This window comes from Equus quagga, chromosome 2, assembly GCF_021613505.1.
Source record: "Equus quagga isolate Etosha38 chromosome 2, UCLA_HA_Equagga_1.0, whole genome shotgun sequence".
NCBI lineage: Eukaryota > Metazoa > Chordata > Mammalia > Perissodactyla > Equidae > Equus > Equus quagga.
Genome location: NC_060268.1, coordinates 635184 through 650700, shown reverse-complemented (window position 1 = coordinate 650700; position 15517 = coordinate 635184). Strand labels below are relative to the sequence as shown.

Genomic DNA, 15517 nt, shown 5'->3' with positions numbered 1-15517 from the left:
GCCGGGGCAGCTGTCGGTGCAGAGGAGATCCAGGCCTCCAGGTTAACTCACGTGTTTGTCTTTCAAATGGTCAATTCATTGAAAAGAAAATTAGGAAAACTAGTTCATGGTTATGACCTTGACCCTTCTGCCACTTGTGGTTGTGGCATTGTGTAGACAGAGCCAGAGTTTCAGGGTCCCCTGGCTTGCTTAAATACAGGCATGTAGGAGAAACTGGATTTGGGGCTTGAAGTTAGGAAAATGTGCCAGGACAAATAAAATTATTGAGAAGTCAAGTAGTCTTTCTGTTTCTTCTTGGCTCTGTGATACTGGAAACCCACTCTGTGGTCTCCGAGTGTCATCTGCAGAGTGTATTGCGCCAGGACTCTCTTGGGAGAGGGGAGCGGGAGGGGGCGGCCGGGAGGGGCAGGAAGGAGAACACAAATGGGGAATTTTCATAGACTTTTATATTTAAATTTTCTTAGGAGCATTGTGGGGTCTCATTTTGTTTTCCTTGCTGTTGTTCTGCTTTATTTCGCTGTCTTTTTTTACCAGAGTTCCCCACAGAAATGTGTAGAATGACCCTGTGAAATGAACTCAAGCCCTGGAGAGAGGGCGGCCCACACCTCTGCTCAGGTGTGGGGGTCTCAGCTGCTCCCTCCACAGCTTCCAAGCACATTGCAATCACCAGGGCGCACGGAAGAGACCGGTGCCTGGTGCCCCTCCTAGAGATCCTGATTTAGTCTTGGGTGGGACCTGGACTTCAGGACTTTGAAGCTCTTCCTGAGTGATTCTCAAGTGCGGCCAAGGCTGGGATCTCTGTCTCCGTCACTGCCCATGTATTAATGTGCACAGGAATCCCCTGAGGACCTAGTGAAAATGCAGATTCGAGTTCAGTAGGTCTGGGGTAGACCCCAAGAGTCTGCGTTGCTAACAGGCTCCCACGTGATACGGATGCTGCTGTGCTGAGGACCACACTTTGAGAAACACCAGACTAGAGATCTCTGAGGTCACTTTGAGCGGCTGATGCTATCGTTCTACCAACTTGCTTGGTTTTATGCCTTTGAATATCACTCTATTAGGACCCAAACAACTGTGAGCATTGTATGGTATGAGTAGTTGATGGGCTATTACGTAGCCATGAAAAGTTATGCTTATGAACCTTGTATAGTACTACTGAAGGGATGTTTATTTCCTGATGGAAAATGAAAAAAACAATGGCAGATAAAATTTATGATCACAAATATGTCAAACAAATAAAAAATGCATTGAAAAAACTGGGAAGAATTATATCAAATGTTAATAGTGATCTTGATGGTGATATTTTTCTTCTGTTTGTTTTTTATAGTTTTTGAGTATTCCGTATGAACACCAACTACTTTCATAATGAACAAAATTGTTTCAAAAGAAATGCATAAACATCTCCAAGTTGAAATGATATAGTTCATTAAACACTTTCGTTTATCTGTTTGTTTATATCTGCCTTTCTTTCATATTTTTTCCTGCTTTATTGAAATATAATTAACATAAAAGATTGTGTAAGTTTAAGGTATACAACATGATGATTTGATACACAAATATCTTGCAAAATAATTACCACAATGAAGTTAGTTAACACCTCTGTTACCTCACATACTTACCTTTTCTGTGACTATAGTTACAAAAGTCTTGTTAACTGTAGTCACCTTGATGTACATTAGATCTCCAGAACTTATTCATCTTATAACTAGGAATTTGTACCCTTTGACCAACATCTCACCATTTCTCCCACCCCCTAGCTACTGGCAACAACCACTCTACTCTGTTTCTATGAGTTCAGCTCTTTTAGATACCACTTATAAGTGAGATCATACAGTATTTATCTGACTTATTTCACTCAGCATAATGTCCTCAAAGTCCATCCAGGTTGTTGCAAATGACAGAATTTCCTTCTTTTTTATGACTCAATGATATTCCATTGTATATATCCAACGTATATATACATTTTCTTTGTCTGTTCCTCCATTGATGGACACTTAGGTTGTTTCCACAGTATTTTATATTAATAATAAGACAGCTAGTGTAAATCTCTTCATTTAACAGATAAGAAAACTCTAGAAAAGACAGAGCTGAGGCTAAAACCAGTCTCATTGTCATAATGTGGTTCTTTCCACTAAAACATTGTATCTCCCCTATAGAATATCATCTTTGTGTCTTGAATAACTCAGGGAGTGGCCCAGATTGTAAGTAGTTATGTGAGGCAAGGGGAAGATCACTAGGCCGAGTACAAGGAGACCTGAATTCCTGTCTAATCCTGCCAGGGCACATTGTTTAAATTCACTGAGGCCTCATTTTTCTCTTTTGTAAAGTGAGTGTTAATAGCAATGGCTGCTTCCTGGGTCATCATGAAGATGAAATGAGATAGCAGGCACTCGATAAGATTGAGTCATGTAACATCTGAAGGTCTTGATTTGCTCATCAAGGAATGAGAGGGTAGATGACAAGATCTCCAAGGATCCTTCAAACTCTAACTTGTGAGGTTGGAGAACTGTACTTTTGGAAAATCTATAGACACAAGGCTACTTGGAATTTGTCTGGGTATCGAATCAGTTTCTGCAGTTCTCAGCACGGTACCAGGTGGCAAGGACAAAAAGTGAGTAACTCAGAGGAGCTCAAGTTCAAATAATTCGGTACAGTGTGACGTGCTGTGATGGAGATGTACACACAGCACTTTGGGAGTCCCAAAGTGAAGGCAGTAGAGATGGCAGTACGGGGTCCAGGAAGGGAAGGGGGAAAAAGCATTCGGGCCGCGGGGAGCCCATATGCAAAGGCTGGAGTCACGGACGTGCAGCTGGAGTGCACGGGCTTGGTGGACATGGAACCAGGATCCAGACAATTGGTGGAGGACCTTTTTGGCTACAATGAGTTTATGAGATAATCTTTGGACCAGGGAGGAATATAATCAGATTTGTGCTTTTAAGATTAACTCTGACAGCAGGAAGAATTGGTGGAAGAGAGGCGAGGTGGGAGGTTATGACAACAATCCAGGCAGCAGTGAGAAAAAAACACAGAAGGGTATATTAGATAGCCTGATGGCCTTAATGAGTGTTTACGTGCACTGGCGTGGCCGGGGAAGGAAGAGAGGAGGAATTCAGGGCGTGCATGACCCAAATGGAAAACACAGGCGGAGCAGGATTGTGTGAGAGGGGCCAAGACACTCGGTCTGTAGGTGGAGTGTCCAGGAGGACAGACAGACGGAGCTGGGATGTGCGCCCCTCGAAGACTGGAGGGGAGAGATTGCAGAATCCCTGTGCCGGTGGAGAAGGTGGGGCAGTGTGTCTCTGAAATACCAGCAGTGTCAGAAGCCTCCAAGGCAGAGGGTCTCCAGCGTGGGCCAAGGACAGCCTTGCCTGCGTCAGAGCCGCCCGGTGCTGGGCTCTCTGAGGCCCGGGGAGACCGAATCTGCAGGATGGGAGATGAGCATTTACACCTCAGCTCCTCTGGGCTCTAAGGAGAGGGCCCTTTGATAAACTGGCGAAAGCTGTGGACACAGTGCCATCCAACAGAAACAGAACGTGAGCTGCAGATGTGGCTTTAGGTTTCCTAGTAGCCTTATTTTAAAAAGTAAAAAGAAACAGGTAAGATTAATTGTAATAATATATTTTATTTACTCCTATATATACAAAATATGATAATTCCCACATTAATCAGTATAGTAATTGCTGAGATGTTTGCGTCCTTCTCCTCGCTCAGCCTTGAGTGGCTCTGTTGAGGCTGCGTGGCGTCAGGCACTCCTTGGCTGCCTGTGGTGGCTACTGTGGGCGGCAGTGTGGCCACAGACACCTCGGCCCCCCCGCCTGAGAAGTGCACAGGTGCACAGAGCTCCCTTAGAATGTCTGGGGTTCTCGAAGACTCTTGTTTTTAGGGTCTTATGGTTTTTTGAGACTGATTCTGGAAAAAGATGGCTTTCTGCAATGTTGTGAGGTTTCATTTTAAATAGTCTGGTCACATAGAACGTAAAGTGATGTGCACGGCAGAGCGATAATTCATTCTTGCCAATGAGAGAAAGGATTAAAGGAATCTTTCTGTTTTGTAATTCTACAGTAGACTGTCCACTCTAGAAGATGGATTTTTGCATTTTCATGGGACACTCTGTTAGTGTGCACTTGGTTTATTAACTCTGTGGGTATTTCTTCCAGGCCAGACAGAAACAGGCATATGCAACACTTTCCATGTGAGTAATTTTAGACACAATTTTTAACTCAGTGAGTTTCTAAAACTGGTTTTGGTGGTTCCCTTCCCTGGCCATGGTTAGATACAAATTTTGGAGAAATGGCCTGAGGCTGACTGCCGTCCAGGCTCCCGAGCCGTGTCTTTAACGCAGCCCCTCCCAGAGGCAGCTTCTTTCCAAGGCCCGGGCAGGGTGGCTTTTAGGGGCAGCGCTGTGCTGTGTTGGAAAGGGTGACCTTGTGTAACGGCCTGTTGGAGGCTGGGGTTGTGGCCGCATGTAAACAGAGACCTGTGCCAACGGTCTGGGGGTCACCAGCGTATTTCCAAGCCCCTAAATCAAGGGTATGTGGTTAATTTCTCACAGGTGTTTTCTTGTGCTTATGAATACATGCAGTCAGTGGATTTTATGAAACTCAGCAGAAGGAAGGGCTGCCGGTTTACTTGGCTGATCCGTCAGCAGGGAGGGGTTTGGCCGCTCTGCTGAGGGAGCTGTGCATCCAGAGTGTGAGGAGGAGCAGGCTGTGCTGCTGAAGGAGGGTTTAAAGGAAAACAAAAGAAACAGGGAAAAGCTTTAGTGAGCTGCTGCCGCGGAAAGCGCAGGTAGCAGCCCAGCCTCTCCTGGCCGCTTTGCAGAGTGAGGTCAGCGCTGCGTCCACAAAGAAATGGTGCTGGACTCTGAAACAAAGCAGACCCTGTCAGGAGTGAATTTAATTTCTAAAGCTGCGTAAAGCACAGGCCTCATGGTTCATTCTTATTTCTTCTGATGGCAAGTGATCACTGTCACTGGGGCAAGGACCCTGAAAAGGTGGAAATGCTGGAGAGAGGAATCCTATATTAGATTTGCTCAGAAAGTCATCCCAATCGAGTAAATATGACATTATTGGCGTAGTATAAAATCCGAAAGCATGTCCCAATAATTGCCCAAGTAATTTCTATGGCAGTTCTTCATGGGAATAAAAGCAGGGAGCCTGGGCCTTCCCTGTGGCCTCGAGGTTAAGTTCAGTGCGGTCCGCTTCAGTGGCCCAGGTTTGGTTCCTGGGCATGGACCCACTCGTTGGTGGCCGTGCTGTGGCAGCAACCCACGTACAAAATAGAGGAAGACTGACACGCGTGTTAGCTCAGGGTGAGTCTTCCTCAGGAAAAAAAAAAATCTGGGGGCCCGGTTAAATGAAATTCACCCACAGCCAGTTAGACCGCATCATTCTGCCAAGGAGCTCAGTGGAAAATGGTTTTGCAGTTCAGTTCAACTAGCGTAGCTGAGCCCCTACAAAAAGCCAGGGGCTGATGTCAGCCAAGATGAAAATGACATGGTTTCTGTCCTCAAGGAGCTTCAACTGGAGAGGAGAGCAAAACAGAGAGTGTCAGCCGAATGTACTACCTGCTGTGGAAGAGTCTCAATCCAGCCAGCGTATCTGGGAGCCTTTCACAGCTACCCAACAATGAGATGAGTGAGTGAGTCCAGCTGAGAAAGCTCGGTGTGCAGAGAGAATATTACCAGGATACGAAGATGCATGGGAGAGCAGGTGGATGTGAGGCTGGAGATGGAGGGGACAGCTCCAGGGAGACCATTTTGAAGACGGGGGAAGCTTAACCTTGCTTGTGATCTGAAGGGAAGGATCCAGGAGAGAGGGAGAGGTGAGAGACACGAGCCGGTCTCGGAATAGCTTGGAAGATCCATGTGTGAAGGACACTGTTTGTCCTGAAATGGAAAGTAGCACATCTCAGTCTCTCACGCGGGAGAGAGGACGGCGGGTGATGTGCCTGTGAGCCAAGAGCCGTTCGAGATCTTTGTGCTCCAGCGCCTCACCTTCTGAGGGAGGAGGGGACGTTATCGACTCGAAAGCAGGGGTGGGTCCTCACCCGTGGCTGTACCCTGGAGTCATCTGGGGAGCTCTGAACATACGGACACTCAGATCCCTGCCAGGGCGGCTCACTCTCTTGGCCTGGGACGCAGCCTGGGCACTGGGGTTTTTAAAGGTCTTGGGGGATGTTAGCGGGTTGCCAAGGTGGAGAGCCACTCGCTCAGACCGCAGCAGGGCGTGGAGGACGGTCATAAGGAGGCTTGCAACAGCTGCCAGGGCAGCGGTCAGGGGCGCTGGGGAGAGCTGAGGAGCTGAGGCAACCCTGGAGACCAGGCGAGTCTGGTGGCGGTGACTCGGTGACAGCCCAGAAGCGGGAGGGCTGATTTCCTCCCTGGCAGCAGTGTCACCCGCCAGCTGGGAGGCTGTGGGCTGGCCCTGAGGCAGGTGCACACGGGCTCCAGGGCCTGAGGCCTGGGAGGGGGCAGGCTGCGCTGGGAAGACAGAAAGCAGGGAGCACCGTGATCCTGTGTTTCTGCTGGTGGCGGTTCTTACCGACAGGAGTGTGGGCCAAAAGAAGAACATAAACAAGCAGGGGGGGACGCGAGGGGAGCAGACATTACTGGAGCAGATGACCTGGAGTGACCGTGTGGGAGCGGTATACACGTGTGTGGCCCTGTGTGTCAACAGCTCATCCTGCCCATCCCTTTCTTTCCCCTCCTCCCAAACCCCGGGTTGCGGGGGGTGCATGTGCTGGCGCATCCTTTCGGTGGGAGGGGCAGCGTCCTCTCGCTGAGGCCGTGACCTGCTATTGAACCGCTCTGGGTGGACACACTGAGTCACTGTTCTGGCGCGTTCCCTGCTCTCCACACACATGTTCACCTACCTTTGGAATGTGGGACACTGACCTTGTGTGTGATAACCTGGCAGAAAAGTGGCTCTGTCCAGGGTTTGACGACTGGAGGGGGGAGCTGTGGGGACCAGAAGAAGGAAGGTGGGCGGCCGTGGCAGGTCACTGCAGAAGGAGGAGGCCCATGACCACAGGGAACAGGAGTCTCCTAGCCCCCGTTTTCCTCCACACGGGGCCCCGAGCGGGCAGAGCTTGTGTCAGCGCTGTGTTCAGTGAGAAAACCAACGTGATGTGTGCCCAGGACGTAGAACATTTCCTAGGATGTGTGAGCATGTTTGAGACCTCGGGCAGCTACCTGGCCTCCGCGTCCTTAACAAAAGCAGGGTGAATACCACCTACCTCACAGGGTTGTCACAGGGGTTAAATGAGTTAATATGATGGGAACGCTCCTGAACCGTCGTAAGAGCGATAATTTTAATCATTGTTACTGTTACTATTTTTATAGAATTATTTTTATAGATATTAGGCAGTTCTGAATTTGAGGAGCTTAAAACACCTTTCCTAACTTATTTTCCTTCTTTAAGCCTGTTTTACTATCTGTAAAAGTGAGATAAAGTTATCTGGTCAATAGGTGCATCAATTTAAAGGAATTAGAACACACACGCACTTTAAAATAAAACATGCAGTACAAGTGATCACAGTGATGACCCGTTTTTCACAAGTATGTCTTGAACAGGTGTGGTATGCCTCACAAGCCAGGACACACGTGGTGTCTTCCCTCATAGAGCTTATCATACAGGAATAATGTATTATTGTTATATAATATAATAAATATGCAAAGTCACAGTTGTGGTGAGGGTTTTGAAAGAGAAAAACCAGTTGTCATGTTTGAGAACAACCATAGGGACTATGTTAGTCTGGGTGCAAGGCTCTTCTGAGGATTGATGTTTGGTTAAGACCCATCTGAGGATGCAAAGAAACTCATCAGTGGGGGTCAGGGGCAGGAGAAGGAGGGAATGTGCCAGATCATCTTACATACAAACGAAGGCCAAAGGCAGCTAGAGTTGAGGGAGCCAAGGGAAAAGTCGGAAGAGATGCAGACCCAAGTCAAGGCGTGTGGGTGAAAAGCACGACCCACTCATGTTCCGTCCTTAGAGGGTTGCTCTGGTTGCCGTGAGCGGAACAGATCAGAGCGAGACCAGGTGGCTGCTGATGAGTCCAGCAAAGAAATGAGTGCGGCTGGGGAAGCCTGGCGTGAGTGAGACGGGAAGCAAAACAGGCAGAGTTGGAATGAATGGTGGGAGTGAAATCGCCAGGACGTGGTAGGAGACTGAATGTGGGGGCCGAGGGCTGAGGGGTGTGGGGACGACCCAGGTGTCTGAGGTGCTGTGTGGGTGGTGCAGCCACCAGGGGAATGAGGAGGTCTGGGAGGAGCAGGTTTGGTGGGGAAGATGATTTCTTGTGATTTCTTTTCAGAATCACTTAATTGAAGTGCAAAGTATTTTAATCCATAGCCATCAGGTAAATAATTATTAGTGCAATTATAAATGAGTGTTTTATGAAGAACTGACAAAGTTTGGTCTGATGCAGATACATACAAAGTTGTGACATTAAGGAAGTCCAGATGATCCTTGGCCTCCTTGAGTTTAAGAATTTCAAATAACTGGTTACAAGGCAAAACCCTCATCAGCCCTCTGGTGGTTCAGTGCCCCCTTGACTGTTATTTTGGCATCATCTAGACTTAACCGTAGAGATTACAGCTCTCTGCACAAAACATTTCTCGTGACAGAATTTCCATTCTAATGCTTCCTGGTCTTGATTCTGTAAAATGAAGAGTCTTCTTGTATTTATATTAGCGCCTGAATATTCATAGTATCTATTGGAAAGCTGAGCAATATGAAGGAGCACTTATTTTTAATAAATGCACAGGAGGTCAGAGCTGTGACCAGCTGGTATAGTGTCCTTCCACGGCATTTACTGTGGTGGCTGTTTATTAAACAGCACAGCTGGGCTTTGAGGTTTGGAGGAGGAGAAGGAGAAAGAGAAGAATGAGGACAAGAAGGACAAAGAAGAAGGGGAGGGGAAGAGAGAGGAAAAAAGGAGAGAAAGAGGGAGGGAGGGAGGAGATAGAAAAGAAAAAAGAAAACCCTGAATTTCACTTCCAGTAAATCTGAGGCCAATGCACGAGAAAAAAATACCATTTGGAACATTTGTCACAAATATGACAAGAAAGATTCCTTGCCAAATGCCCCATGAACGAACCTCCCTCCGTCCCCACCGTCCCTGACCCTTAAAGCAGCAGTGACAGATGGGGATCAGAGTGTTCCCGACTCAGAGCTCACAGGCTCACAGCCAGCGGACAGTTCATGCCTGGAAGCGAGGCCTCGGGTCAGTGCAGATGTTTGAGGAGCTCCGTGCTTCCAGCAGCCGGCCCGTGGTCCCCACCAAATGACCAACCTGCTTTGTGTGCTTTTCGAAATACCTGCAGTACCTCATCGGCTGGACTCCATGTGTTTTTCTTTGGAGACATAACATTACTCCATGAAAAGAAGTTAGAAGGTGAAAAGAAAGACGGACTTGAGACGAACAGGCAAGGCCTTTCTCCTGACCACCGTCATCCAGCCGTCCCAGAAGATGAACGGCAAGTTGCCGTGTCGACAGTGCCGCCCATGCCCTTTCCACCTCCACAGGTGACCAGTGAGCAGCTGTGTGAATGGGCAAGTCAATTCACCTTTCAGAGCCCAGGTCCCTCGTCGTAAAATGAAGTGACTCAACCAAATGGTCTCAGTGGGATTTCTTCCAGGGCTGTCCCTCGACTTTGACTGGCGTCCCAGGGAACGCCGTGTTAGACCCCGTGGGAACCGGCTCCCCTGCTCGGAGGAGGTCGTCCAGACCTGGTTTCCACTCAGCTTGATCTGCGAATCCTACTTTTAAGTTGGCCTGGGAACTTTTCATCTAAATTTACAGCTGGATGGAATAAATCCGTCAAGGGCAGCTAATTAGCACGGATCCAGTTGCCAGCAGTAACTCATGAAGGAAGTTCTGTGAGGATGAAGGGAAATGATTCTCCCCAGACACAGGAAAAGTTCCACTGACTTGGCACGTGGTTGGGGATTGGGTGCCAGGATGTGGGGCAGAGGGTGATCATCAGATCTTTTCCCTGAGAAAGGTGCGATTCCAAAGTGGAAATGGATGAAAAAGCCCCGGCATCCTTCTGTTTAGGACGAAGTGAGACGGCACAGTCAGATGCTGTTTGGGCCGTGAAGGCAGGGCTTCCCGGGCAGCAGCAGAGAGCCATGACCTCGTCACGGCTGGGACACCACCCTTCCCAGAAAGCCTGCCTGTGCCACCAGCCTTCCTCCGGCTGGATTTCTCTGGCTTGCTGAGCAGCTGCTGTCCGGCTCCAGCAGGATCTCGAAAGCCAGGCAACGCACAGACCGAGGCCACTGCCACTCCTGTGGGCCTCAGCTGTTTTCCAAGGGCTCCCACTGAATGTGAGAGAGCACAGCTCCTAGGAGCCAAGTCCCCAAGCCACGCTCCAGACATAGCGTTGGTTGCAAGCCGGCACCGGACTGGGAGGGCCGGGCAGTGCACCCACACTTGTCCTCCAGTTCTGACTTTCCAGGAGTGAATTCAGGGAGAAGCAGCATTGGCCTGCTGACTTGCCAGAGTTCCCTGATAGAATCAGCCTTGTTTGCTGCAACAGGGCTCTTGCATCACCACATGCCAGGGCTAAGGATGATTACTTTTTTTTTGGTGAGGAAGATTAGCCCTGAGCTAACATCCACTGCCAATCCTCCTCTTTTCGCTGAGGAAGACTGGCCCTGAGCTAACATCTGTGCCCATCTTCCTCTACTTTATATGTGGGACGCCTGCCACAGCATGGCTTGCCAAGCGGTACCATGTCTGCACCCGGGATCCGAACTGGCGAACCCCAGGCCGCCAAGGCAAAATGTGCACACTTAACTGCTACACCACTGGGCCGGCCCCTGAGGGATAATTACTTTAAACACAGAGTGGCATTTAGCCACCTGCTGTTTATGTGCCCAAATCAGCACTCAGAGGAAGCCGCCTTCTAAACCCTAGCTCTCTGACATGACCTCGACCCTGCAGGTGACTGTGGCAGGGACATAACCTCCTCTGTGCCCCACATGCACTCAGAGGCTCCGAGTGGTGTGTGGGACCCAGTGGCCCATAGCGGAGCCGTCCTGTGGTCCTCGCTGGTCCCACGTGCACGGCAGCTTCATGGGGGTGGAGCTCTCCTGCCTGTCTTTCTCCACTAGTGCTGACTGACCGCAGGCCCACCAAGGCCACACCACTGCCTGGACAGCAGTTCCTTAGCTCCAACAGCTCGTTCAGGTGTGATGTTTCGCCCAAAGGACCCTTACCCAGTGACCCTTCCAGCTTGGCCTGAGTGGCCTGCTGCTCCCCATGCAGGGTGTCCAAGAAGGTCGGTGGATCTTCATGAAAGCATGACAGAGAGGACCAAATCTACGGGATCAGACGCTATTACTTACAAATTCTTGGATCTCTAAATGAAAGAAACCTTACATAACAATGACTACTTCTTTTTAAAAAGTCTTAATTCATATAATACCAAAACAATGACTTTTAGGAAGATAGAAAAACACGTAACACGAACCTCCTTTGCAACCCACAGTAGCAGGTCAGTGTGTTTATCCCCACGTGTGATCGGGAAACATTCTCCCAGGCCCAGCTCGGGCAGAAAGGCCGTGAAGATGCTGAGGTCAGAACTGGAGTATCTCCTCTGGGAACCCAGGGCGTGTGTGCCAGTCACCCTCTGCCTGTGGTGCCGTGTCTGTGTGGAGCGCGAGCTCCAGTCCCACACCTGCACGGCCCGGGAGGCTGGGGTGGTGCACCTGCAGTGTTGCAGGTGTAGGAAAGCCGACACAGTCAGAAGGTGCTCCCCGTAAGCATTGCTAGCAACTCCTCTGAAGATGTTTTAGGAAAAGTCCTGATTCCCTGAGGCTTCAGTCAGTTGTGATTTCTTTCCTAAAAATTTATTCATTTTTGAACTTAGCTTTGCATGCATAGTGTATGTTTGTTTCCTTAAGGAGCATCACTGTCCTCACCTTGCAGGCTCCACACCAGTGCTGCGGCCCCTGCTTCCGTGGGTGGGATGTCAGGGGAGGGCCGCGGTCAGCGTCACCGAGTAGGGTGCGCACCAGGCCCTTTCCTACCCCACAGCTGTGCCACCACAGTGGGTCTGGAAGGAGGACCGAGGGCAGCTCTAGGGAAGGGCAGCGGTCTCCCGGCTGGAGCGAGGGCCCTGGCAACAGAAGGGGCAACAGGAGTCGGTTATAGAAAATGCAAGGAGAAAGTGGCTCGCTGGATGCCTCCCAGACCCAGCCGTAGAGTTAGTTCCGCGTCCAGCCTCTCTGAGTCAGTCCTTGACCCAGCTTCCAGGGTTGCCCACCCCCACCCACAGTCCGCTGGGTCTGGGGAATTTGCTCCCATTCACAGCCTGGTGCCCTAAGGATGGACCCCAGACTGACCTTGGGGAGTCTTTCACTCTGATTCTTTCTCTGCACTGACTCACTTTGTGGCTTTGTCATTTGTCATAAGATCCTCGGTCTTCCTGGATGTACCATGAAAATAGATAATGCCTGCTCCTCAAAAAAAATAGGAGATCAAATTTTAAAATCAGCTGACCTTTCCACACGTGTTAAAGCAACACCTCAGGGGTATGGAATGTGAGAAAGGAAAAGGAGATCGTTAAACAACACAAAAATGATCTCGGTGGAATTCCTTACTGTACGTCAAGAAATGAAATGAGGAAGCCGGCCTGGGGCCTAGTGGTTAAGTTGGCGGGCTGTGCTTTGGTGGCCCAGGGTTTCGCCGGCCCAGGGTTTCGCCGGTTCGGATCCTGGGCGTGGACATGGCATGGCTCATCAGGCCGTGCTGAGGTGGCGTCCCACATAGCACAACCAGAGGGATGCACAGCTAGAATATACGGCTATGTACTGAGGTGCTTTAGGGAGAAGAAGGAAAAAGAAAAAGAAGATTGGCAACAGATGTTAGCTCAGGTGCCAATCTTTAAAAAAAGAAGTGAAATGAGATGCTCTTGTTTTGTCACTGGCTGGATGACACTACAGAACCTCCTCCTCAGGAGTTATTCCTTTTGGACGAATCTACCTTACTGTTTCCGACTGCCAGTCGAGGAAACGTCCTTCCACGTGGGCTCTGGAGTTTCTCTGGCCCAAACGTCAAGTTCATTAGGCTCTGAGAACTGGGGTCTTGGCTGGTGACTCTGAAAGCCACAGTTCTGCACATTAGCCCTCTTCCAGCTCTGCCACCTTTCCTATTTTTGCAAAGGTCACGCACATTTTCCCGTGCCCCTAGACGTGCTGTTTCTCCACTTAGAATGCCCCTTTCTGTCTTCCCCACCTGCACACCTCGTCGTCTTTCGAAGCTCCCAGCTGTCTCGGTTTCCCAGAAGCCTTCCTGAGAATTGCTGCCCGCCACCTGTCACCATTAGCACCTGGCTCCTGGTCACATAGCAGTGGCCACAGCCACACTGAGTTATCAAACTTAGTGTCTCCTCTGCTGGACCAGGAGCTGTCTGAGTGTAAGGACTGTGTTCACCATCATCATAATAGACAGTCAAGAAATAAACAAACAAATAAGCAAATGCATGGGAGCAAGAAGGCTTCTAGGCACTGACGAGGCAGGGACTATGGTTTAGTGGCTCTGGAAATAGAGTCAAAGAACTTCCTATGAATTCATTCTGGTGTTTCCCAACTTGGAAACTGTAGCCCTTATTGGGAGCACCATTTGGGCAATCTTATTCACAGAGTCAGCTACGAGAAAATGTCAAGGATCTGGGAGGCTCTGAGTGATACATAAAAGGGTAAATTGGACTCTTTCATTCCTGGCTTTTAAGGTTGCTACCTTCCCAAAGCAAGATGAGTTTGTAGGGTGAGTGTGTATGGGTGTGTCATCCACTGTGGAACACACATCTATCCCATTGCTCGTTTATGAGCCAGCTTCCTCTTTAGCCTGGGGACGCAGCATCACAGAGCCCCTCGGTGCAGCCCCCAGAGCCAGGGGGACGTTTCCCTCTCGACCTTCTGCTCTGCAGCGCAGAGGCAGCTAAACATCAGCACCAACGTTTTATGCTCAGTAAGTTAGTAAAATGAATTTTTAAGTACAAATTAGAGCTGAAGGAGCTTGGGAAAATTTATCTGGATGGCTAACGTGCCTTCTTAAAACTCAGGAGAATAATTGCTCTCCCCAACCTTGCACAAGTTAAAAACTGTGTAATTAAACATGTTAGAAAATTTTCAAGTTGTCCAGGTAGCAGGAAAATTGTAATGATAATAAGAAGTTACATTGTGTCTAGAAACTATGAAGGCAGTTAACACCACTCCTGTTACACTAACAGACGCTGACATTGCCCACCTGTCTCCAGCACTGAATGAGGGGGTGAGCCAGGCAGTTTGGGGGCAGCTTCATTACCAAAATCAATATTTTGAACGCGCGGTCTCTGACTTCCAACAATCTGTGTACTTAGGATGGGGGGGCGGTTGTGTTTTTCCCGTTTAGCAGAAACCACCTTAGATGGGATTCGATCATTCCTGCTGTTGCATTTCGGACAGTGAATGACTGAACTGAACTCAGAACCCAGAAATTCTGGTTCCCAGACCTGCTTGTGTCCCAGGACCCTTCTGGGTTCCCCTTACTTTTTTTTTTCTTAACAGCGGCTAAAAAATGGACATATTTCCACCCGTGACAGGGAGCAGAACCTGGATAACTCTCCCAAGACCCTGACTGGAATGTAATTGCTTTAGCGTCATGATGAGCTATCCCGGGATAAGGTGCTGTAGGCTTCATGACCTTTTGCTTCCAGCAATAATGCCACCCCACCTGCCAGGAGGGTGTCCTCGCTGTGCTCGCGTGCACGTCTCACCCCGAGGCAGGTCTTGGTGGCACAGTCTCCTTCTACTCTCTGCTCATCCACAGTGAGCCCACTCTCAGCCCACTCACCCCGCTTCATCTGAGGGGCCTACGCCCCATTCTGTCAGCTCATCCCTCAACTCTGCTCACACTTGCTGTCAGAGTCATTCTTCTTGGAACTCAGTTCCGTTCTTCTTTTGTCTTTACTGAATTGTGAGCTCCTGAACAACAAGGTCCATGTCTTATTTGGGAGGTTGTCGTATCCTGGGTTCATGTTAGGCATTAAATGGGCAACTGATAAATGTTTGTTCAAGTGGCCGAAAAAATCATCCAATGCCTGGTGGTACTCCAAGGTTTGATGTCGAGCAAGACAGCATGACGGAAAGCAGGTGGATTTTAAGTCAGACAGAATTTTCTAATCTCCCTTGGCCCCAGTTTTGTTTTTCTTTTTTTCCTGTAAGTGGGAATAAGACCTAAGTAGCCAACTATCAGGATTAGAAATAATAAGTGTGAAATGCCAAGTACAGTGCCTTCTGTTTAGCAGGCTCTCAATAAACGGAAGTTGTTATTGGTTATGTGGAAAGCCCTGGAAAATAATGATTCTATTTTATATTTGTTTGCCAAACAGAGTAAAGGGTTTTGAGATTTCTCTTACTGAGGGAAAATAAAAATTATTGAGTGGAGTTATTTGAACTTGTGATCAGAGAGCTCTAGAGGGAGGTGGGAAAGGTGGCCGTGTCACAGGCTTGCCGGGCGACGTTGT

The 15517-nt window shown here is 49.0% G+C and overlaps 1 protein-coding gene across 4 annotated transcripts in view; it reads left to right on the top strand.

Annotated features, from left to right (window-relative positions):
* The window catches only part of FRMD6 (FERM domain containing 6), a 199459-nt gene that overhangs the window by 99645 nt on the left and 84297 nt on the right, over positions 1–15517 (top strand). The window contains exon 1 of one of the 4 annotated variants that reach the window (XM_046655224.1): positions 3447–3596. The exons of the other annotated variants lie outside the window; for them this stretch is intronic. The gene's annotated coding sequence lies outside the window, so the exon portion shown is untranslated. Of the gene's footprint in view, positions 1–3446; positions 3597–15517 lie in introns of those variants that run through there. 4 annotated transcript variants of the gene reach the window in all.